The sequence below is a fragment of the Panthera pardus genome, unplaced genomic scaffold (assembly GCF_024362965.1).
Source record: "Panthera pardus isolate Hobbes unplaced genomic scaffold, ASM2436296v1 HiC_scaffold_15, whole genome shotgun sequence".
NCBI lineage: Eukaryota > Metazoa > Chordata > Mammalia > Carnivora > Felidae > Panthera > Panthera pardus.
The window spans coordinates 35,206,984-35,232,779 of NW_026526710.1; the positions used below are offsets into that span (position 1 = coordinate 35,206,984).

General features: G+C 39.5%; 2 long non-coding RNA genes across 3 annotated transcripts in view; both read left to right on the top strand.

The window, feature by feature from the left end:
- LOC128777069 (uncharacterized) overlaps nucleotides 1–14,005 on the top strand; it is a 44,837-nt gene extending 30,832 nt beyond the window's left edge. The window contains exon 3 of the long non-coding RNA XR_008422230.1: nucleotides 13,880–14,005. This is a non-coding gene — a long non-coding RNA (uncharacterized LOC128777069). The remainder of the gene's footprint in view (nucleotides 1–13,879) is intronic.
- Nucleotides 14,006–14,627: 622 nt separating this feature from the next.
- Nucleotides 14,628–25,796, top strand: part of LOC109248589 (uncharacterized) — a 91,852-nt gene continuing 80,683 nt past the window's right edge. For both annotated transcript variants that reach the window (XR_008422232.1, XR_008422231.1), the window contains exons 1-2: nucleotides 14,628–14,894; nucleotides 20,695–20,785. This is a non-coding gene — a long non-coding RNA (uncharacterized LOC109248589). The remainder of the gene's footprint in view (nucleotides 14,895–20,694; nucleotides 20,786–25,796) is intronic.

Sequence of the window (25,796 nt, forward strand, 5' to 3'; positions counted from 1 at the left end):
ATCAGAATTAATGGACAGAAGTTCATTTCTTTATCACATAAAATTCTAAACTAGTAGGAGTGTAAGCTTAGCTTCATGAGAGCACCTTGGTGCCAGGTTCCTTCTGTCTGTTGCTGTCATCTCCTTAGGAATTGCCCTCATCTTCATGTTTGAAGCTGACTTGCTACCACTAAACCTTTGTGCTTGCTGAAGGGAAAGCATGAGGCAGTGGAGAGCATACAACTTTTTTTTTTTTTAAAGATTTTATTTTTAAGTGATCTCCATACCAAATGTGAGGCTTGAACTCACAACCCTGAGATCAAGTTGCATGCTCTACCGACTGAGCCAGCTAGTCACCTCCATACAACTTGTTTTCTTTTTTTTTTCCTTTTAAGTAGGCTCCATGCCCAACTTGGGGCTTGAACTCATGACCCTGAGATCTAGAGTCACATCCTGTACTGACTGAGCTAGCCAGTCATGCCTCACCCCCCAATTATAACTCTTTTTTAAAGGAATAATCTAGAAATTGCCCACACGTCTCCAATCACATCCTATTGGCCAGAACTTAGTCACATGGCTACACGTAGGAACAAGGGAGGCTGGGAAAGGTGGCTCCTACTTTGGTGATTATGTATCCAGATAAAATTCAAGGGAGTTCTATTATAGAAAGGGAAGAAGAAGAGAATGAATATCAAGTAGCAATTAATCTCTCCAGTAGTGGTTCCATTCTCCTTTCCAGCAATTGTTTCAAGGTACACATGACACACTTTTGGCCAATTGAGACAAGAAAAGATGTCAGGTGAGGACTTCTGGGAAAGTTTTCTTCTCTCCAGGAGAGACATGGCATCTTCTCTGGGGTTCTATCATGTTGGTGTGAACCTTAAAAAAGAGCAGTGGGCATCTTGCTACTGAGAGAAGAGCCAGCTTTTGAATAAAGCTTACAAAGTAAAGCTGGCAGAGGGAAAGATGGAAAGAACATATGTGCTTGATGAAGACCCAGAACCACTGGGTTAACCAGTCAGCCTGAAACTTCCCTGCCTACAGTGCCCCTGTTATGTCAGATAAAAAATTCCTTCTTCTTTAAGCCACATTGGTTTTTCTATAGTTTGGAGCCAAACCATCCACATGAATAATGTGGCTTTCTAATTGTTTTTCTTTCTTTTTATTTTTGCATTGTTGGCATCTTTGTATTAGCCTAAAATCACAAAGTTAGTATGAGACACTCAGCCCCTTCCCTTTTTCCCCAGATAATTTCCTCCTAGCCTCTTGCTTACTGGCCAGGTCTGCTACCCAGCTGTCACCCTGAGACTTCCCTTAATTGCTTTCCTCATTGGAAACCACCATTTCCTGCATGCCAGTGCTTTTCCTTGGCTTATTCCTTTGTCTTGCAGAGGCATATTGCCAAGTAACTTCCTAAGAAAAGATGTGGGAAGTGAATTTTCTGAGTCCTTGCATGTTGGGATTGGTAGGCAGATTGGCTTCCTTCTCAGGTATGGCCTCTCCATGCATCCTTCAGGCTGGAATTACCTTCACTGTGTTTCTCTGGTTACAACTTTCTTCTTTGTCTTCCAGAAATTTATTGAAAGATTTAGATCACCGATGGCCCTTTCCTCATCTCTTGATTGCTCCTCAATTATACCTCTTTATTTCTTTATTGTCATTTTAATGAGGCCTTAAGAAAAAGATCACATAAATATGTCATTCCTCCATCTTGAAGCAGAAGTTTTATCCCCTTTTAATAAGACTAATAAATAATTCAGACTTTGAAACCAGGTCATTAGATTGGATAATTCACGTTTCAGTATTCTGTGAAAGAACATCATCTTACTATTTCTCAAAAAAACACTTTTTTCAGCACGGTCAAGATAAAATTAAATGAACAAACTGTATTTGTCTGGGAATTTTCACCCACTCACTTTCCTGAATTTTCTTCAAATTACAATCAGGGAACTAGAGTTTCTACTGCCTATTTTCCATTAGTTATGAAAAAAAAAATTTTTTTTTAACCATTACTGCCAAAAGTGTGGCTGAACATCCAGGTGACTAGAAATTTACAGTTCTAAAACGTGTGTGTGTGTGTGTGTGTGTGTGTGTGTGTGTGTGTGTGTTAAAATAATTTTTCACTATTCAATTGAAATTCAGTATTTTTTTCAATAATTACATTGAAAAGAAAGAAAAGAGCTCTTAACTTTCATAAACACGTCAAATAAACGTAAGAAAAAGCCCATGTCAGCAGATATAATGGAAAGAACATGTAAACAGTAATATCAAAATGATGAATATTAATGGACCACTTAAATGAGCTCATATGTAAAGGCTGCAAATCAGCCTTTCTTGAGAGCCTACTATGTGCTTTGTAACTTTCATATGTTTCATGATAATTGCTCTCAATCTTGTGAGGATCTTATTTCTATTGCTAAAGAAACAGACTAAAGTAATTACCTTACATAAAGTCACACAGGAAAGAATTGGTTGGGTCAGGGTTCATGTCTACTTTTGCTGAACCCCAAAGTCTGTGCCCTTTGCACTTCATCATTCTGTAACATAGGTGAGGGCAACCATTCCAATCTGTATTCATTTCCTAGGACCTTTGTAACAAAGTGCCACAGATGGGTGTCTTAAAACAACAGAAAGTCATTCTCTTACAGTTTTGGAGGCTAGAATTCAGAAATACAAGGTGTTGGCAGGGTTGTGCTCTCTCAAAGGCTCTTGGAGAGAATCTGTCCCATGCTTTTCTCTTAGCTTCCGGGGTCGTAGGCAATCCATGGTGTTCCTTGGTATACAGCTGCTCATCACTCTGCTTTTTTTCTTCTGTGGTCACATGGCATTCTCCCTGTGTGTGTTTGTCTTCAAATGGTCATCTTCTTATAAGGATGTCAGTCAGAATTGATCCAGTACTCCCCACCCCCCTCCCCCGACCCCCTGATCCCCAGCTCAAGTATGACCTCATCTTAGGTATTTATTTCATAATTTACGGGGCGCCTGGGTGGCTCAGTCGGTTAAGCGTCTGACTTCGGGGCAGGTCATGATTTCGCAGTCTGTGAGCCCGAGCCCCGCGTCGGGCTCTGGGCTGATGGCTCACAGCCTGGAGCCTGCTTCCGATTCTGTGTCTCCCTCTCTCTCTGCCCCTCCCCCGTTCATGCTCTGTCTCTCTGTCTCAAAAAAAAAAAAAAAAAAAAGTTAAAAAAATTAAAAAAAATAATTTACTTATTTTATTTTATTTTATTTTATTTTATTTTAATCCCAGTTAGTTAACATATAGTGTAATAATGGTGTCAGGAGTAGAATTTAGTGATTCATCACTTACATAGACACTCAGTGCTTATCCCAACAAGTGCCCTCCTTAATGCCCATCACCCATTTAGTCCATCCCCCAACCCAACACCCCACCAACAACCCTGTTTGTTCTCTGTAGTTAAGAGTCTCTTATGGTTTGCCTCTCTTGCTGTTTTTATCTTATTTTTCCTTCCTTTCCTCTATGTTCATCTGTTGTGTTTCCTAAATTCCATATATGAGTGAAATCATATGATATCTGTCTTTCTCTGACTGACTTATTTCACTTAGCAGAATATACTCTAGTTCCATCCATGTTGTTGCAGATGGCAGGATTTCATTCTTATTGATTGCCAAGTAATAATCCAACTAATTATATTTTTAATTTCCAAAGGTCACATTCTGAGGTCCAGGGCGTTAAGATTTCAACATATCTTTTTGGGGTGACACAGTTCAACCCATAACATTATATAAGTTGGGTTTTCTCCTCTATAAAGTCTCTATTTCAACCATTTGCTCATGAACAAAGGTAGTATTAGTGTTGAGGAAGAAAAGTTTTCCATTACCCTTCAAAGTTCTTTTGGCTGGTCTAAAAATTAAGTTGACATGAGACAGGTTAACAGTAGCAAATAAAATTTGATTTCTTATGTACAGAGGCTCTATAAGAATATAAGGCCCACAAGCAGTTAGACAATGGAGGCTTCTATGACTTCCAGAGCTAAGGACAAAAAGGTAGGGGTGTGGGACCTCAAAGGGAAGACAATTCACAGGAAGATAAAAAAGAGTAAATATTTGATAAACAAATGTTGGCTGGGTCACACAGGAATAGTTGGACATAGAAAGGAATTTTAACAGACTTTGCTAAGCTTCTCCTTGTCTACCATACCTACTTTATATACACTGTAGTTATCCATTACAATAGCTCCTTTCCAGAAGCAGGTCCTCTAACTAAATTCTTTCAGGCAGTTAGGGGGAAGATCAAGGGTTCTTACTGAGCCTTATGTTTTTTTGTTTGGTTTTTTAAATATCAGCCTAAAATAATCCATCTGCCAAAGAGACATATTGCAGGGTGGTGATTTTGCTCCCCTACATTAGCTAAAAATTCTAACATAAAATTAGCTTACACAATATTCTAAAAATATGGTAAAATTATTACTGAAAGAAACCTGATTTGTAAGTGTTAAATCTGTATTAGAATCATATTATTGAAATATTTCATTTCAATGGATAATTTTTATTTGTGTTAAATTTTTCACACATTAAAATATACCCAGGAGTTATTGTTATCACATTAGAAGTAATTGAACTACATTAATTCCTCCAAAAGAGTCTCGGCAAAAGTGATTTCAGGGTATTTAAACAATGCATTGTGATGACAACTAGGTCTTTTAGAATGTAAAGATTACCTTCAGTATACTGCCCTTTTTGTAGACTCTGAAGCATGACTAAAATAAGTGTGGAGCTCATCTCAATGCCAAGTCTAATTATTATCACTTAAATATTTAAAGTTTTATTGTTTCATTGCTGATGGTTCTTCCAGAAACTTCTAGCTGCTCATTGACACTAGATGTACGTGCTGTGTACTAATGTTTTATTTCTTTGAATAAACAGTAGATTTTTTGAGAGAGAGAGAGAGAGAGGGAGCACAAGCAGGGGAAGGGCAGAAAGAGGGGGACAGAGGATCCAAAGCAGGCTTTGTGTGGGCTTTGCATGGGCTTTGTGCTGACCACAGCGAACCCGATGTGGGACTGGAACTCAAAAACCGCAAGATCAGGACCTGAGCCCAAGTTGGATGCTCAACTGACTGAGCCACCCAGGTGCCCCTGCATAGATAGTAGATTATACCAAAGATTAAGACAGGGGTATTTCACAAATGCAAATAAATAAAGGATGATTTTGATGATTAAGGTACCTACTGTATTCTTTATAAAAGGGAATGTCTACGGAATTTGAATTCCCCTGGCTGGAACAATGATCTCTGTAGACTATAGCACAGGGCCCCTTTCAGGTGTCTAAAATTATCAAGAGGGACAAAGTCATAGTTGCAAAAGGGCACACATTTACATGTGCCTTGCATAAATCATTTTGCTCATGCTGCAGTTCTGTTACTTCTGTGGTTTCATTTCCCTTAACTTACTATCGATCACCAACCCCCTTCTTCCAGAGTGACAGTTTTAGTGTGAGGCAATATCATTTTCTGGTTATCCAAGTTGTTCTTCTAAGATTCCAGACATATGGAAGTTCATCCGTTTAGCAAAAGTAACCCGACTCCTCCCCAGGCCCTCCAGCTTTTCAACTGAGGAGTGCGAACATTTCTATTTAAAACGTACATGCTCGGCCTGAAGCTCCTAGCCTGCTTGTAGGCAAGTCCACTTTCCTCCCCAGCTATTTCTGAGTATCCTTGGGGTGGGTGAGGGTTGCTTATCCTTTCCACATTCCACTCTGGTCATCACTTCTCACCTCCCTCCCACCACCCTCTGGGCTTCTTTGTCATTCATCGCTCCCATTTCACAAACATTTCTCCACAACTTGCCCCTCTCTCTGATCTGATCTCTTCCCCTCTTACTCCACGTGCAGAGCCCTTTCTCATATTTCTCAAAGGATGTAGAGCAAGGCGGCCATGTTAAACAAACTTTATCAAGGCTTGAAAATAACACAAAGGAACTATTTTACAGAAAAGGGAAACTGAAGCCTGGATTACCTATTACTGTCAGTAGCATCCATTGGCCACACCCTTCAGTTGGGGTTTCCTTGGGCCATCTGTTCTGTATCCGCCCCCCTCCCAGACCCCCACCCCCAGCCCACCTCTGTGTTGTCTGAGCCCACTTCCTCCTTTTCAGTTGCCCCACCTCCACCACCTTCAGGTAAAGGAAACAAATCTAATAATTAAAAAAAAAAAAAAAAGAAAGAAAGAAAGAAAGAAAAAAAAGAAAAAAAAAGCTGTTCTCCAAATGAAGACCCCCCGCCCTTCTCTTACATCCTTGAAAGGCACATTAATAACAGCATTGCATTCTCAAACAGCACCTACCAACCCATCCCAGTCTGAACCACAAGCATTGGGATTACTCAACTGCTAGCTCTCCCTGAGAACAATGGACAGAAAGGACTCATGAAAGGTCCCTCCTGGAACAAAATAAAGGTCTCTTTCAAGCTTTTGTGCAGAATGCAGACACTGCTCCAGTTTTACATCAGCACTTTAAAATTCTTCCTGCTACCAATATGTGTCAACACTACCTACTGAAGATCTATTATGGGTTAGGTACTACCGTGTTAGTGACGTGAGAGGTTCCAAAGAATAGGGACTTTCCCTGGCCTCCGGAGCTTCCATCAGTGGGACCACTCACTGAAAATGGATTCCAGTCCTGGTTCAGTCGTGTGTTAGCTGTGTGTCCTCGGATAGGTCACCTGAACTCTCAGAACTTTTGTAATCGCCACCTTTTGAATGGGGAGGAAAATACTAGCCTCCGATATGCTTTCAGGGTTTTGCAGGAAGTGAGAATATAAGAAAGTAAGCACTTATAAAATTGTATGCAAATGCACACTGTTATGATTACTAAATCTCAATCTATCCTAAGAGATTCTTAGGATGAGCAGTTGTCCTGTGGAAAGTAGTTTTTGTGGATTCTGGGATGTTTCTGGAAGCTGGTTGGAAGCTGGAAGGAAGAAAGAGACACCTTTGAACACAGTCATATATAATATCCAAAGTGATTATGCCAGGGTCCCAGTGTATGGAGGTATTAAACATAAAATAACAATTAAACAATTCTTTAAATGAGATACAATAATAATTAAACTCCAAAAGGAAGCCCAAGGAGTGAGCTCTGTAGGTGAGCACTGAGCATAAAAATTGGAGCTCCAGTCTCCCGGGTGCAAAACCTTCCACTATCAGCAAGACTTCGATGGAGATACTGAAATTTTCTTTGCCTCTATTTCCTCATTTGTAAAAAAAAAAAAAAAAAAAAAAAGTGCCATTACAGCTCCATTTCATAGTATTTCTGTGAGGATTAAGCTAATACGTGTAAGGCCTGTAGAAGTTTACATGAGAAATGGCATAACACAACAAATGTTAACCACTGTTATATCTGAAGAGTTTAATGATGGTTTGCCCCAGATTTGAGACTTTTCTTTTTTTTAATGTTTACTTATTTTTGAGAGAGAGAGAGAGAGAGTACGAGCAGGGAAGGGAGAGAGAGGGAGATACAGAATCCGAAGCAGGCTCCAGGCTCTGAGCGGTCAGCACAGAGCCCGATGCGGGGCTCCAACCCGCGAACCATGAGATCATAACCTGAGCCGAAGTTAGATGCTTAACTGACTGAGCCACCCAGGCACCCCTGAGGAGACTTTACTACTTAAGGTCAGAATGCTTAACTGAAACCTTTGAGTGTGATGATTGTATTTTATTTATTTATTATTGTTGTTTTAAGTAAGCTCAATACCCAGTGTGGGGCTTGAACTCACAACCCCAAGATCAAGAGTCACATGCTCTACTGACTGAACCAGGCTGGCACCCCTATGATTGTACTTTATGTGTCTGCTAGTGAATGATGTGAACTAACCCCAATAATCCTTCCCTTCTCATTCTACCTTGCAAGGTCCTTCAGCGTAAGCCGTTGTACATCTATTGATTACTGTTGGACAGCTATAAAACGTCTCAGTTTTTATTCACTCTCTCCTCATTTGTGCACCAGATATCATGCTGTCACTGTGGCTCTCTTTGTAACAGTATTCTGCTTGTGTCTCCAGAGACAGGGCTGAGAAAGAAGTAGAATTGTCTTAGAAACAAAGCTTTCATTGAATATTCTCAAATGCTGTGTATGTATGTGTGTGCGCATGTATGTGTGTTCTCTGTTGTTTTGTTGACTCATATCCAGCTGGTGGTCAGCTTTTCTTCCTAGACTTTCTTCCTTGGTTCCATCTGACCAATGCTTTCCCGGTTTGTGTGTTTATGGAATTTATTCGTTCCTTATCCACAAAAATCTACCTCTGTAACCTCAAAATGTATGTGGGTGTGCCTGTCAGGGACGAACAGTAGAGCGTTGTGTCTTGGAGCCAGCCTATACTCCGTATGAGATCCCAGGACAAGAGCATTTACTCTGGGCCAAATGTCATTTACAAATACAAAAAGCTGGTCCCTTAGTTGAATGACCTCCAGACTCTCTGGGGTGAGGAAATGGGCAAGGTTGGTAGGCAGTTTCAGGTTGAACCTGTTTGGTTTCTTTTCGCTGCGGCAAGGTGACCACGGTTTAGGGTTTTGCTTTCCCTGCTCTGGAGTTTGAGAGCTTCCCTGGTGAACTTGGAGGTGAATGAGGTAACTGTCTCACTTTATCCTAACAGGGGCTGCTTTGTAACCCAGACAGCCAGTCTAGTATTCTAGCGAGACAGGGGCATGTTCTCAAAGAGACACACGTACTCGCGAGAGCATCACCTTCCCTATGCCAAAGTACCTGGTGAGCTTCAGAATCGTAAATCAGCCGTGTGCAATGCCAACAAAGGGAACTAACCTGTGACTCAGTATTTTTAACAGAATGCAAGAACCTGCGATGTGTTTGTCTGCTCTGGGATCATCTGGAACCCTCTTTCACAACACTGATGCTGAGAAGCATATGCTTCCTTGCCTTCCTTTCCTGTTTCTAGAACTCCTTTGATTGGCATTTTCCAGGACTACACCCCCCCCCTCCTTTCTTCTTGTCTTTAGTTTTAACTTTATACCTCCCTTTTTAAAATGCACATTATGTTCATACAATATGTGGTGTATTTAGAAATTTTATCCTGCTTTTCTTTAAACTTAGTGTATTTTGAGCATTCCCCCATGAAATTAAATTTTTTTGGAAACATAACTCTTGATGATTATATAATATGAGAACTTATGTACTATGATTCTTTAACTGTTATTTTTTTTTGACATTTGGACTGTCACTTTTCAATATTGCATTTAATTCAGATGTTGGCTAGCTCTTTTATCTGTGTGGGATGACTCCGGGCAAGTCCCCTGCTAACTATGACACAAAATTTTAAAAAGTCATATTAATTGATAAATTAATAAAAGTGTGCCATTCAGGTAGGCCTGCTGTAGGGAAGAAAAATATTTTTCCCCTATCCATCTTAGTTTTAGTGGCTGGGCCCTGCAAATCAGACTGACAAATTGATTAACAAGAGAAAAATGGAGGTTTACTAACGTGTGCATTGTACACGTGGGAGTACTCTGTGATGAGTAACTCAAAGAGAATTTATTTAGCATTTAAAAAAAATTTTTTTAATGTTTATTTATTTTTAAGAGACAGAGAGAGACAGAGTGAAAATGGCGGAAGGGCAGAGAGAGAGGGAGACACAGAGTCCGAAACAGGCTCCAGGCTCTGAGCTGTCAGCACAGAGCTGGATGCGGGGCTCGAACCCATGAACTGTGAGATCATCACCTGAGCAGAAGTCAGAGGCTTAACTGACTGAGCCACCCAGGTGCCCCTATTTAGCATTTTAAAAAATATTTATTCATTTTTGAGAGAGAATGGGGGTGGGGCAGAGAGAGAGAACCCCAGGCAGGCTCTGTGCTTTCAGTAAGGAGCCTGACATGGGGCTCGAACCCACAAACTATGAGATCACGACTTGAGCTGAAATCAAGAGTTTGGTTCCTAACCAGCTGAGCCACCCACGCGCCCCTATGTAGCATCTTTTTTTTTTTTTTTAATTTTTTTTAATGTTTATTTTTGAGACAGGGGGAGACAGGGTGTGAGTGGGGGAGGAGCAGAGAGAGAGGGAGACACAGAATCCGAAACAGGCTCCAGGCTCCGAGTTGTCAGCACAGAGCCCGATGCAGGGCTTGAACCCACTAACTGTGAGATCGTGACCTGAGCCACCCAGGCGCCCCCTTATGTAACATCTTAATAATAATTCTGTAGAATAATTTTGTGGAAATGTGACAAGACAAAAGAAAATGACTCTGAGCTCTTAGTGGTGGCAAATTGCAAGAAAGCAAATAAATCGGGAAACTAAGGAAGATAAAGGCTAGTTAATAAAGTTTGTTATGTAGATTCCTCTGGCATCATCTCCAGGCTGATAAGGGCCTAGGGTTGTCTCTGGGGGTTAATTTCTCTCCTCTCTGGTAGAGATGGGAAGGAGGGGAGCACCTTTACAAACTGATGCCTTGCTTTTTGGCAAATGGGGGGAAAGCAGAGAGCTTTTCGTGTATCTCTTTGTTCTCAGTGGTGCTCAGCTCAAGATAATCCTTATGCCAAGTGGCACATTTTAGGGCACGTCCTACTACACTTCACTGTGCTTAATGCCAGTCATCTTCACTAGTGTGGGATCCTCTTCTAAGGAGACTTCTGCCTCTGAGGGCCAAACTTAACCGTCCTCATCTGAACCCATGAACCCCCCTGTACCAGTCACAACTGACAGAACCAGGTGGACATCGAGCCAAGTGCAGGCCAGAGGCAATGGTATGGGCCAGTGGGAGAGGACAGCTGGGTCAAACTGAGAAGCCATGAGAGCAGGAAGCAGTTACCTGAGGGAGGTAAAGGTGAGAACATGCAGAGAGAGAAGTGATGAGGGAGAAAACACAGTGGGAGACAGAGAGCCTGGAGATTTGAGTTTCAAACCTGGTTCAGCCTCTTGACCTTGAGGAATTTCCTTAACTCCTTCAAACCTCACTGTTCTCACCTGTAAATGGAGATAATGACACTTAGCTCATAGGCTTTGGGGGAGGATTAGAGATAGTGTGTATAGAGGGTATATGACAGAACCGGACCTCACCAAATGGTAGCTATTACTAAGCATAAAAGTATCTTTTAGAAAGGAAATAAATACAGTAGCATCTTCTAAAATCATCACTTATAATAAAGAATAAACTATATGGAGGAAGTAAAGAGTTTATACAACACAATAGCTAGATTTTAAGTTCTTAAAACATAGCCTGTTTTAATGACATGTTTATAGTCGGTACTTAGCACAGCGCCTGACAAATCTTAAGTGTTCAGTGAACGCGTATTGCCTTTAGCAAATAGCTTCAAAGCAAGATTTTTCTTGGACTCCAGTACCACTCAGATACCCAGTTGACTGAGCATTTTTACTGATTTAATCACCCTGCCATGACTTGCCTCAGTGTAACTCACTGAGCCCCTTGCATGAGGAATCACTGCTACAATTCGTTTCACTCTGAGAGGCTGGGGTTTATTAGGTCATTTTTTTTTTTCCTTCAGTCTATTCCCTATTCCTTTTCATTCTCATTTGCTCTGTAGTTTCTACCAGATTTCACAAGCTACAAACAAAAGACCTTTCATAAAAGTAACTTCCTACTGTAACTTCTCCCCCCGAAATCTGCTGAGAAGACAAAAAACAATCACAAAGGAGATGAAAACACAAGCCAGGCTAGTTCCCCAAATCTTTAATAGGATACCAATATTGATATTAGGTGAAAAGTTTCCCCAAGGTCCTGGAAGTAACCCTTCACTCAAGGAAGGATGAGCCAGGGAGGGAGAGGGAACATTTCCATATCAAAGAGTGTGAGGTATGTCAACACCTGTTGTTTTTGTCTTCTCAGAGCAACAACACTCGCTACTCCAGGGAGCTGGTCTTCCCAGAGCCCATAGGATTCCCATGGGAATGATGATGGGGGTAGGCATTCCATCCAATCACGACTCCCCAGCCATGTTAACACAATGAGATTGGGCACTGACCCAAGCAAATCCAATCTTATTTATTTCAAGGGATTTGATATATGAAATATTGGGAAAGAGAGGGAGTCTCTCATTTTTATACCATGAATTATATGGTTATACATATGATTGGTACTACCAGGAGTCATATTTTCTACATAGAATGCATTTATTTGTATCAGAAGAGAATTAGGTCACATAGGGGAACAGAGAGAGAAAAAAAAAAGCAGAGACAAACATAACCTGAGAGGAAAAGTGGGAAATATAATCTTGATGACATCATTTAAACACCTGAATGCAGCTGTGACTAAACCCTTTGTTTGGGAGAGTGGATCCTAAGAGTAGGAAATGAGTGCTAACGTCCCCACCTCCACCCACTTCTGGCTCCAGGCTTGGTAAGTTGGTAAAAATGTCTTATTAAAGAAAGAGGGAAGTTACTGTGCACAAATACAAGGAAGGAGGGGATGAGGAGAAGAAGTGGAAAAAGAATAATGAGAGAAGAAGATGATCCAGTCCTGTGATAGGAACCCCTCCTTAGAGCTTTTCAAATTTTAACCAGATTCAATGAAAGGTCATTAAATATCAACGTCAGTCCATTTCTGGGAGAAATTTTTTTAAAAATTTTTTAAAAAGGGTATGTAGTTTTGTATGCTCATAGTTTTGTATCTATGACATATGGAGAAAGAAAGATACAGGATTTAGTTGATATTGTGAGGTCTTTGATCTTTTATAGGTCCTGAAGTTGACAAAGGGCCAAGAGGCCTTAGCTAACATCTGAATTATAGATATGAAAAGAAAGAGGAAGATTCAAGACACACATAATAAGTGTTCCTAGGGAAGAGAACCAATATATATATATATATATATATATATATATATATATATATATATATTCACAGTTGATAAAAGAAGATTCTCCTGAAAGAAGAAACCTAAATCTTCAGGTTAAAACAAGACATCAAGGAGTGGCTGAGTGGCTCGGTCAGTTGAGTGTCGGACTTCTGCTCAAGTCATGATCTCATGGTCCATGAGTTGGAGCCCCACATTGGGCTCACTGCTGTCAATGCAGAGCCTGCTTTGGATCTTCTGTCTTTCTCTCTCTGCCCCTCTCCTGCTTGCCCACATTTGCGCACGTGTGCGCCCTCTCTCTCAAAAATAAATGAGCATTAAAAAAGAAAACATCAAGAAAACAGTGATAAGATCAAGACAAGATCAAAAAGTGATCAAGGTCAAGACATCTCCTGATGAATTTCAAGTATGAAAAAAGTGTTACAAGCATCCAGGAATGACTTGTCACCTTTAAAGAAAAATAATATATATCAGGCAAGCCTTGGATGTCTATCCACAGAGACACTAGAAACAAGGTAATGGAGCAGTGTTGCAAAGAAAAAAATATGATACAGAATTCTTAGCCTAGCCAGGATATCTTCCAAATGTAAAGCCTTGAGAAACACAATCTTAAATATGTAAGAGCTTTGTAAATTTTAGTATTAATAAAATGTTTCTGAAAAATCTACTTAAAAATAACCCTGCTATCTGAGAGAATAATCAAATTTAGAATTTATAAGTTAAGAAGCTACAATGGAGATAGATTAGCAATAAATACTGTAGTCTACTAAACAGAATTAAATAATTTAAAACTGTGGTACCCATTGCTCCTGAATATTGTGATTATGGCTTCTGAAAGAAATATGTTTTTATTATTTTATTTTATTATTTTTAAAAATATTTATTTAAGTAATCTCTACACCAATGTGGGGCTCAAATTCATGACCTCGAGATCAAGAGTCGCACACTCTTCTGATGGAATTAGTCAGGTGCCCCTGTTTTTATTATTTTACACAATGAAAATATAAGAATAATTTGGCAATAATAGATGGAGATAAAAAAAAAATTACAGAATATGCCAACTAAAAGCAAAACATTTGTAGCTGGTTCACAGTGATAGACTAAACAGACATGTTCCCCTTCCTCCCCAGGATCCTCTGAGAAGGTGGAAAAGAAGCCGAAAGACAATTCAATGGCAAGAGTGCTGGAAAGTGGAGAAAGAGCATAGACCACAAAGTTGGAAGTATTCATGGAAGACAGAAGAGTTTGCAGGGACAAAAAAAGTAAGTAATACCACAACCCCAAATATCAGAAGTAAGAGAGATTTTTCCCTGGGGAAGCATCTGGAGAGGCTCTATGCTCAGAGACAAGAAATCTAGCACAGTGGGGACACCTGGGTGGCCCAGTCAATTAAGCAACCGCCTTCTGCTCAGGTCACAATCTCATGGTTCATGGGTTTGAGCCCCACACTGGGGACTGTGCTGACAGTGCAGAGCCTGCTTCAGATCTTCTGTCTCCCTCTCTCTCTGCCCCAACCCTGTTCTCTCTCTCTCTCCCCCAAATAAATAAACATTAAAAAAAAAACTAAAGGGGTGCCTGGGTGACTAGGTTGAGCGTCAGACTTCGGCTCAGGTCGTGATCTCAAGTTCCTGGGTTCAGGGCCCGTGTCGGACTCTGTGCTGACAGCTCAGAGCCTGGAACTTGCTTCAGATTCTGTGTCTCCCTCTCTTTCTGCCCCTCCTCTGCTTGCACTCTGTCTCTCTCTCTTTCAAATGTAAAATAAACATTAAAAAATTTGTTTTAATTAAAAAAACATCCAGCACACTTGGAGAGGGGGTGACATCAGGCCAGGTCTAGCCTTTGAGGGGACTGGCAGCTTCTATTTCCTTTCCTCTTGGAGCTCTTGGAACCCAGCTACCTCTCCGAACCCAGAAACCGCTCTGTAAAAAGCACAGGCCACGTGGGAAGGCCACCTGAAGGTGCTACAGTCAACAGACCCAGCTAAACTTCCAGCCCCCAGCAAGTGCCCCAGAGTGAGCCATCTGAATGACATAGCCCTCGGGAAAGCTCAGAAGAATCCGAGTCAGCTCACCTCTCACAGAGCAGAAGCCTGACCCAGCAGAGCCCAGTCAACCCACAGAATCACTGGAAATTGTACAACCGTATGTAAGTGTTGAAAATACTGATAATGAAAGAGAATACTATAATGAATACATATTGAGAGCTGAAAAGGGAAGGAGACTTAAAAGATATGGAAGGAATCAAGACAGCAATATACTTTAAAGTGTTAATTATAACCTCCAGAAAAACAAACCCAGAAAATCTTAAGTTATTTCTGGAAAGCGGGACTACGGGTAGGAAAAATTCAGAAAGTAGTTTATATTTTTTATTATACATTCTTCTTTGTTTTTCCTTTTTTTTCTTTTGCCATGTAAGTCTACTTCCTTATGATTATTATTTTTTAATTTTTTAAATGTCTTTATTTTATTGTTGAGAGAGACAGAGCACTAGTCGGGGAGTGGCAGAGGGCGGGGGGTGGGGGTGACACAGAATCTGAAGCAGGCTCTAGGCTCTGAGCTGTCTGTCTGCACAGAGCCTGACGCGGGGCTCGAATTCACAGACTGTGGGATCATGACCTGAGCTGAAGTCGGATGCTTAACTCACTGAGCCACGCAGGCGCCCCTACTTCCTTATTATTTTTAAGAAACCTAGTTAGAAAGTTATATTTAATGCATAAAAATAAAGGAAAGAAATAGAACAAAATAGTTTCTTCCTTTTAAAAATTTTATCAATTTATATTATTATATATAATAAATATAAATAAGTATAATATAAAAATATTTTAAAAATCAATTTATATGTATAAAGACTGATTAGGTGAAAATACAAAACCCAACCATCTGTACACTGAAAATAAAAGATGTCAGAAAGACTAAAAATGAAAGAAGGCAAAAGTGTAGTCAGCCAATTCAAGAAAAAGAAAGTAATAGCGAGATGTTTAATTTAAGGCAAAAAGAAATACGTAAGACAAAGAGGTTCACTTAATAATAATTAAAGATATTTATGCGCAATGAATAAGTAAACATCATGGAACTTTATACAACACATAAAGCATCAAAATATATGAAGCACAAACTTCAAGAGGTAGAATAAGAAGCAACAAAAATATAAAAACTGAACAATTAACACCCTTTTCTCAGATAGTATTAAGAAAAACTAAGATAAAAGAGGATAAAATAATGATTAAAAGGTTAAATAGGTATGTGTTAAAGACTACGAGGGGCACCTGGGTGGCTTAGTCAGTTAAGCATCTGACTCTTGGTTTCAGCTCAGGTCACAGTCTCGTGGTTTGTGACACCAAGAGCCCCGTGTCGAGATCTGCACTGACACTGTGTGGCCTACTTGGGATTCTCTCTCTCCCTCTCTTTCCATCCCTCCCCGACTCATGCACGCACACGCGCTCTCTCTCAAAATATATAAATAAACATTTAAAAAAAAGATTATGAAAAAATAGAAGAAACTTTTCTTGCTCTTAACAAGAGTTTAGGGAAAGGGGCAAGGAGATGATAAACTTTGCATTTATACATCTTTAGTATATTGTCATACTTCATATAGCAAACATTTATACATTATTGTTGAAATATGAAAAACATCAAATAGAGAAAATTTAGAACAGTTTATAAACCTGGGTACATTTTCTTTTTTTTTTTTTTTTTAATTTTTTTTTTTTTTTTTTTTTTAACGTTTATTTATTTTTGAGACAGAGAGAGACAGAGCATGAACGGGGGAGGGTCACAGAGAGAAGGAGACACAGAATCTGAAACAGGCTCCAGGCTCTGAGCGGTCAGCACAGAGCCCGATGCGGGGCTTGAACCCACGAACCGTGAGATCATGACCTGAGCCCAAGTCGGACGCTTAACCGACTGAGCCACCCAGGCGCCCCTGGGTACATTTTCAAACACATTTTCTTTGAAAACATTAAGAAATTATTACTGTGGTTTACTGTAAATATTGCACAAAGAACACCTCAAAAATATCCCCAAAGAAGAGAGTATGGCCTGCTTTTTTCTTTTGACAGAAATGTAATTTAAAAAATGTAATAAAAAAGATAATTAGCAATAAAAGTGACTGGGCAAAGCAAAGCTCAACAGATTGGAAATTTTATGATGATCAGTAGAAAAGAATAAAATAGTAGTAATAATGATAATATTGGAAATAGTAATAATACAGATCAAAACACATGAGGCAAAATATACCAAGAGGAAACTTCATGACCTCCAATGCCTTCATTCCTTATCAAGGAAAAGGAAGAATTTTTCAATAAGTAAACAACTAAAAAAGTTGTTTAAAGAATGACAAGAATATTCCAAAGAAAGAATAGCAACGAAACAAATGAACTAGAAAACGTGTTACATAACTAACCAGTTCTTAGAACACAAGAACTAAACAAAACCTACCCCAGGAAGTGTAATAAAGGTACTTAGGCCATCATGGGAAAAATTGGAGAAAGCATAAATACACAGAAAACAAGGAAGGAGGAAAATCCAGACCGGCCCCACCATTCCACCCGCTAGTCTGTAACTCATGGTAAGGACTCCATTTCTTCAGGTGCTTCATTTGTGAGAGTTACAGTTCAGGAGACTCTGGAATTAACCCTTATAGATGAAAATGCTGAGCAGTGAGTGGAGAGTAAAACAATAGCCATATTGATATGAAGTCCTAGGGGCAGGATGTTTCTGTGGTAGTGCTTAAGATTAAGAGACACACAATAGTTAGTAAACTAAGAAAACCTGACTTCCAGCAACAGGTTTTGTTATGGAGAAAGACGAAATCCTCATCTGATTGGCTGTCCATCAACCAGACGCTCAGGCACCATTTGAAATGGTGGATGAAGCTACAATTGATGTGACCAGCAGTAGACAAGAGGCATCTGCTCAAAGTCAAACAGAAAACTGTGCTACTTCTTTATTCTGGAGTATGACGTCATTATCGTATTCTTATGTTGGGAAAATATGATTTAATTCAGCCACATCTTGGTAGGTTTTCCTGAACATCACTTTTATTTCTCTATAGGAGATAAATTATCTGGTATATGTGCATAAGCAAAGTGCATTTCTTTTGGTTTTCTTTCATTAAGTTCAATGGTCACAGTAGTAAAAATCAACAAGAAAAAGAATCCATTCTAAGAAAATGCTACTTTTTCCCATAAGTAGTGTGCTCATTCAACTTTTTATAATTTCATTAGGGTTAACAACAACAACATTTATATGCCTTTCTTCACAAAATAAAAATCAATGTTTTCTTTGTATCATTATTAAAACTAAGGTTTAATTCATAATCTTCTGTGTGTGTATATAGGTCTATGAAAGAAAAAAACACGTAAGGGAAATTGATTCTAGAATCTGGATAGTCGTTCCTACATATTATGGATCTTCATGTTCAAATACATTTCTAGTTTAAATTCCAAGTATTTTGGTTATTTAGAATTTAGAATTTTGGGGTACCTGCCCGGCTCAGTCGATAGAGCATGCAACTCTTGATCTTACGGTTATGAGTTCAAGCCTCATGTTGGGTGTAAAGATTACTTAAAAATAAACTCTAAAAAAAAAATTATTTAAAATTTCATTAGTAATTATGTTAGAGTATTGGGCTCTGAAAATGTGCTCTATATACTTTCCACTCTTAAATTTTATCAATAGGTTCTTTCTTGCCTGATAATAAATTCCACTGACACTGGAAAGGTATCCATGTGAAAGGTATAACATTCAATATGCAGCTATTGGGGTGCCCAGGTGGCCCAGGTGGCTCAGTCTGTCAAGCGTCCAACTTCAGCTCAGGTCATGATCTCGCGGTTTGTGGGCTTGAGCCCTGCATTGGGCTCTGTACTGACAGCTCAGAGCCTGGAGCTGCTTCGGATTCTGTGTGTGTGTCTCTCTCTCCCTGCCCCTCCCCAACTTGCACTCTGTCTTTCTCTCAAAAATAAATGGACATTAAAAAAAAATTTTTTTAATGCAGCTATTAAGGTACTTTGTTCATTTTATTATTGTAGCCTCCATAATCTACCTTATTTGTTTCCTGTGTGATTTATGAAAGACTGAAAACATATTTTAAAATATCCTGTATGTCAATATTATATCTATTAATTTCTGTTTTGGTTATTATATATTTTGACACAATCTTATTCACAGTTCAAAGGAATATGAACTATAACCTTTATTAACATATTCGACAGTGGCTTCCTTTCAGGAGTAGAACTGGGTCCATGGCCAGAGCAAATGCAGAACTAAACTTTTAACTTTATAATATTCTGTATTATCTCTGCTTCCCAACCCTGTCCATGTTGTTTCTATTTTTCAAAGATAAAGAAATAGGCAAAATATAAAATAAAGTAAAATAAAACAGTCATTTGTATGTTAATGCTTTATGCTTTTACCTCTACGCTGCATGATATTGGTATGATATTTCTTGCTTTATGTATTTATTCTTTGCATAGGATTGCCTGATAAATATTTGGCCATCTTACAGTTTATATCAGAAACTATAGGATCATCCAATGTTACAAAATTTGTTACTATAGGGGCCCCTGGGTGGCTCAGTCTGTTGAGAGTCTGACGTTGGCTCAGGTCATGATCTCGCAGTTGGTGAGTTCGAGCCCCACATCAGGCTTGCTGCTCTCAGCACTTACTTGGTTCGGATCTTCTGTCCTCCTCTCTTTCTGTCCATCCCCTGCTCATATTCTCTCTCTCAAAAATAAATAAAACATTAAAAACAAATTTTTAAAAAAAGGAGAAAATTTGTTACTATAACATTATATTGTTAAACAAGGAGGCCGTCGGATTGAAGTGGCTCTTAAGCCCTGTGGCCTGCACAAGCAAACCAAAACCTAATCCTGGAAATACTTCAAGGTACAAAATTGAAACCTAAGGACAGCCAATCACAGTCAAGTAGGCTTTCCGATATAACCAATCAATGATTTCCTTTCTTTGCCTTTGCACTCTATGTAATTCTTTCCCTGAGCTTCCTGATGGAGCGTCCCTAAATACTTCTTGTTTGGCACTGACAGATTTGAATTGATTTTTCCTCAAATGAACTCTTAAATTTTTTTATATACTTCAAGTCATCTTTTAACAATATCAATAAGTCCAGTAAGTCTTTTATATTTATTTTTGAGAGAGACAGAGACAAAGAGACAGTGTAAGTGGGGGAAGGGGCAGGATCGAGACTCAGAGCTGTCAGCACAGAGAGCGACCTGGGACTCAAATCCACAAACTGCGAGATCATGACCTGAGCTGAAGTGGGACATTTAATAGACTGAGCCTCCCAGATGCCCCTAATGTTTATTTATTTCTGAGAGAGTGAGCCAGGGAGGGGCAGAGAGAGAGGGAGACAGAGGAACTGAAGCAGGCTCAGCACTGACAGCAGAGAGCCCAATGCAGGGTCTGAATCCACGAACTGTGAGATCATGACCTGTGCCCAAGTCAAATGCTTAACTGACTGGGCCACCCAGGCACCCCTATTCTTTATTTTTTTTAAAGAACGACCCCTATAGTTCTAAAAGAACCTTTTTTTTTTTTTTTTTTTTTTTTAGTAGGCTCCACACCCTATGTGGGGCTTGAACTCACAATATTCAGGTCAGCGGTTGCATGCTGTACCCACGGAGCCAGCAAGGCACTCCTCCAATACATCTTTTTTTTTTTTTTTTCCCAATACATCTTTTAAAAAGCAGTATATGCTAGAGGGCATTCAATACAATTCAGAAAACTAGGAAAAGAAAGACACTGTCTTAATCATGTTACCTTTACTCTTTTCTGTCACTTAATTTTAGGGTGTCCCTATTAATACCATAGAGTTGGAGATGGATGCTGTCTTCTGATTCAGTCTGGGAATCTTTATCTTTTCATAGGAAGTTTAACCTATTTATACTCATTGGTATAACTAATATGGCGATCTTTCTGGTTATTTTCAGGCGATTCAAACAAATCTGCATTTCTGTAAATGACAAAGCCGAAAGAGATATGGAGCCCTCCTTAACTCTCCAACTCTATTCAAGATAAAAGGTATAGACTTTTGCATTTCTTAAACAATGGGTTCCCTTACCTTTACTACTCTAATAATCCAGGGGGTTGTTACTTAAATATTTTTATATCATGTGTCTTTTCCTTCAATAGCTCCATGAATACAGGTACAAAAATTCTTCATAAAATATTAGCAAAGAGAATTCAACACTTAAGAAAAGGATAATATATCATCACAAAGATATGCAAGAGTGGCCTAACAGTCAAAAAATGAATCAGTGTAACTCACTGTATTAACAACAATGCAAAGAGGAAAAATACTGTATGAACATTTCAAAAAATGCAAAAAAGGGCACATGTTTGATCTTGTATTACAGTCCCACTAACACCTGAAGCTGTTTTTGTTTGTTTTTAGTCTATTTTCTCTCTGTTGTTCAGTTGGGTAATGTCTTTTTTTTTTTTTTAATGTTTATTTTTGAGAGAGAGAGAGAGCACAAGCAGGGGAGGGGGAGAGACAGAGGGGGACAAGAGGATCCAAAGCTGGCTCCACACTGACAGCAGATGAAGGGCTCAAACTTGTGAACTGTGAGATCAAGATCTGAGCTAAAGTCAGCCACTTAACCATCTGAGCCACCCAGGCACCCCCAGTTGGGTGATTTCTTTTGTTCTATCTTCAAGTTCACTGAGTGTTCAGCTCATTCCATCCTGCTATTGAGCCCTTCTGTGAGTTTTTTTTTCATTTTGGTTATTGTATATTTCAGCATTCCCCAGCTAAAATAACAATACAGGAAGGAAAAGATTGTAACCCGCAAGGACTAAAGGTATAGGATGGGAGCCAGACAACAGATATCCAGGAATGCTCACAATGGGGGAAACTTATAAAGGAGTTTTCACTACCTTAGCAAAAAAGCTGGGTCCGCTGCCAGTTTTTGGCACAGCAAGATGTCAAGGAGAAGTAAGATGATTCTGTCTATAGAAACTGAGAGGATCAGGACTCATAGGTACCAGGTAAGGTCCTATAGAATACGGGTATCATACGCAGAGCCGGGGAAACGTACACCTTTTATCTTGGGAAGTGATCCCAGTGGTGGGAGGCACTGAAAAGAGTGAAATAGGGTGACAACTGCATTTTCACTGTTCTGGGAAATTGGAGTTTAATCTTGCTGGAATGTCTTTGAGGAGCCATATATAATTCACCTCAGAATTGTTCACTGGAAGGATAGAAGAAGAGAATATTCATCAATAAGCTCCCCACCCCAATGTCCAAGGTTGTCCTGTGGCATGCTACGTCTCTGTACTTCCAACTTGCATGGGTTTCCCAATGGCCAGGCAGCAACTCGCTGGTGGCTGCAGATATTGAAGCACTTACGAGCAAAAATCATGATGTATTCATAATCCTGAAGATCCCTCTGGCCTTAAAATTCCATGACCCCAGTTGTGTCTTCCCACTGACCATCCAACCACACCAAATGGTAACCCAGGTCAAATGTTTGCACTTTAAAACAGTTTCCTTAGGAAATTTAAAACACGGAACTTACAATGATTCCTTTTCCAATGTATTTTTACCAAAAGAATAATCTCTGGGAAGAAAATCTAATGGTGTTACTTTTCTATTTCATGTAGTCAAAAATACCTAGAGTTTGAAGTACTAGAAAATAAGTTATGAGTCTGAATATAGACTCTTACCAGACTGGGTAACAGCAAAGACAATTTAAGCAAAAACACAAATAAATGAAACATATGGTAAGGACCCTTTTAATGCAATTTCCCCAAAACTTTTTATGTTGAATACTTTTAAACTTACAGAAAAGTTAGAAGAATATTTCTGTGTGTGTGTGTGTGTGTGTGTGTGTGTGTGTGTGTGTGTGTGTTTAAGTAATTTCTACACCCAGTGTGGGGCTTAAACTTAATGCCATCAGTCAAGATCAAGAATCTGAGTGCTCTACGGCCTGTGCCAGCCAGGCGCCCGTCCAAAACCTGCAGGGATAGCTCAAAGATCTTCCTGGTACCCATTCCCTTGATTCACGAATGCCTAACATTTGGCCACTTCTGCTTCCTCTCTCTTTCTCTTTCTCCGTCTGTCTCTCTGGATCATTTCTCTGAATCATTTGAAAGTAACTCGCAGACATCACTGCACTATATTCCTAACCACTTAATCCCTAACTCCTAAGAAAAAGGACCTTTTCCTCCATATACCATGATCATATACAAGAAGTTTAACATTGGTATAATATTATCTAATAATCATTTATGATGAAAATATTCAAAATAACAGCAGTAGAGGAGGAGAAAATATCTTCTTCTACCCATCTTAGGTTCCCCAGCTGGGACCCAGTAAATTAGACTGGCCAAAGACAGATTAACAAAAGAAGAACAAAGAGAAATTTGTTAACATGTATGCTGCTCGTGTCTGCATGGGAGCACCTACCATGAGTAGTCCAGAAGGGTGATTAAAACTCAGGCTCATGTACCATCTTAGGCTAAAAAAAGGAAAAGTGGCTTTGGCTTTTGGGCAGGGAAGGCAAGTTGTAAGAAGGTTACCTTAAACTATGGTAAACTAGGTTGTTTAGTAAGGTTTGTGATGCAGATTTAGGTCAGCACTTTCTCCTTGGATAAGAATTGGAAGAGACTTCCTCTTCCTGCTATGGGAAGGGAGAGGCATCTTTACAAATGGAAATTTCCATTTCTTTTACAGAAGGAAAACTTGTGCCTCATTTTTCAAGCTTTTCCTGCCTCTGCTATTAGCTCAAAGGATCCACCCCAATATATGCCAACAGAGGCATATATTGGGGTGACAGAGTCACAGCCAAAAATCCTATTTCCCCAATTGTTCCAAAAACACTCTTTATAGATTTTTTTTTTCCTCTTTTTAATCCATGACCCAATCTAACATCATGTACTGCTTTTAATGGTCATGTAGCTTTTGTTTCCCTTAATCTTAGTGTACTGCCTTTTCCCCTCCTTTTTTTTTAGGTTTATTTATTTTGAGAGAGAGCCTACATGGTACACACACAAGTGGGGGAGGGGCAGAAAGTGAGAGGGAGAGAGAGAATCCAAAGTAAGGTACAACATGTAAAGAGTTCAGGCCTATTGTTTTATATGATGCATCAGAATTAAACTAAGATTAATCGCTTCAACTGAAGTGTTGGGTGTTCAGCATCTTTTAGTGGACTCCTATGTTTTTTTGACTTGTTCCCATTCACCTTTATTTGTTTTTTAAGTTTATTTATTTATGTTGACAGAGAGCACACAAGCATGAGCAGGGAAGGGGTGGGGGGGGGGGGGGGCGAGGTGGGGAAGAATCCCAAGCAGGCTCCTCATTGTCAGCTCCGAGCCCATAGCTGGAAGTAGGGCTTGATCCCACTAACCAGGAGATGGTGACCTGAGCCGAAATCAAGAGTTGGTCACTTAACCAACTGAGCCACCTGGCGACCCTACACGCACTAAAGTGTTTAAAAAACACTTTCTTAATTGCTGCTCCAATAAGATGACAGTGATCCAGGCCCACCTTTTGCTTTTCCTACTCCAAACCTGAAGTCAACCAGGGAATCCATCCCTTTCAGAGGGAACAGATTTTGGATTACTGTGTTTTAATGTATGGCATTTGTATGCTGCAAAAAAAAAAAAAAAAAAAAAAAAAGTAGTTCTGGATAGGCTGGAGAACTGTGATGATTTATCTCATGATCTACTTTCTCCAGCAGGTATCAATTACATTATAGTTGCTAATTATGGAAATAATCTCTAACAATTGGTTTTAAAAAAGATTAGCGTCAGCCCTGTTAAATTAATTAAACAAGGAGGCCATTAGACTGAGGTGGCTTTAATGCCTTAGTGGCCTACTTAAGCAAACAAAACTAACACCTGAAATACCTAAGGTTAAGACATCAAAAACTTAAAGACAACCAATCACAAACAGCCAACTAGGCTTTAAGCTGTAGCCAATCAAATAATTTCCTTACTTTGCTTCTGTCTTTATAAAAGTCTTTTCCCAGCTCCTGTGGGTGAAAAACTCCTAAGAACTCCCAGTTTGGCACTGTCCGATTCAAATCCGTTTTTGCTCAAATAAACTTAAAATTTTTAGTATGCTTCAGTTTATCTCTTAACAGCCTTAACGTCGCCTGTGTAACTTTGACAAAATACTTGCTCACGGGTTTGATATAGATTATTCAAAGTTATGAGATTCAGAGGACATGTTTAAAAAACAGTTTGTATTCTGGGGTGCTTGAGTGGCTCAGTTGGTTAAGTGTCCAACTTTGGTGCAGGCCATGATCTCAAGATTTGTGAGTTCAAGTCCCGCATTGGACTCTGCTGTCAGCACACAGCCTGCTTTGGATCCTCTATCTCCCTCTTTCTGCCTTCTTCCCTTTCCCTCTCAAAAATGAATAAGCGTTAAAAAAACCTTTTTTTTAACGCTTATTCATTTTTGAGAGACGGAGACAGAGCATGAGTGGGGTAGGGGCTGAGAGCGAGGGAGACACAGAATCTGAGGTAGGCTACAGGCTCTGAGCTGTCAGCACAGAACCCGATGTGGGGCTGGAACTCATGGACTGTGAGATCATGACCTGAGCTGAAGTCGGAGGCTTAACTGAGCCACCCAAGTGCCCCTCAAAAATAAATAAACATTTAAAAAAAATTTTTTAAATAATTTGTATTCCAAATGAATGATCTTATTTTATGATCTTGAAATTTTCTTCTAAGTCAATGTTACATGATTTTGCAGTGAATGGCAGTGACCCCTACTGGGATTGGTCATGTAATCATTCACTTAATTGAATGATTCATTGACTATGACACTTAGGACAATTATTTCTGCTACATTATGATATTGTCTGTGTAATGCAGTGACTGAGCTGTACCTAATGCATGAGAAATCCCTGAGTGCTGAGTCATGAGAGCAACTGAACTGTACAAACTCTTGCTTGTACATGATTTTAGTAGTCTGAATATTTAAGGAGTTAACAATAATGTTTCAGACATTTGCCCATTTACCCAGTTTATTTTTGTCTTTCTTGGGGAAGGGGGATGGGAAGCTATTGATATCTTAATGCATGGA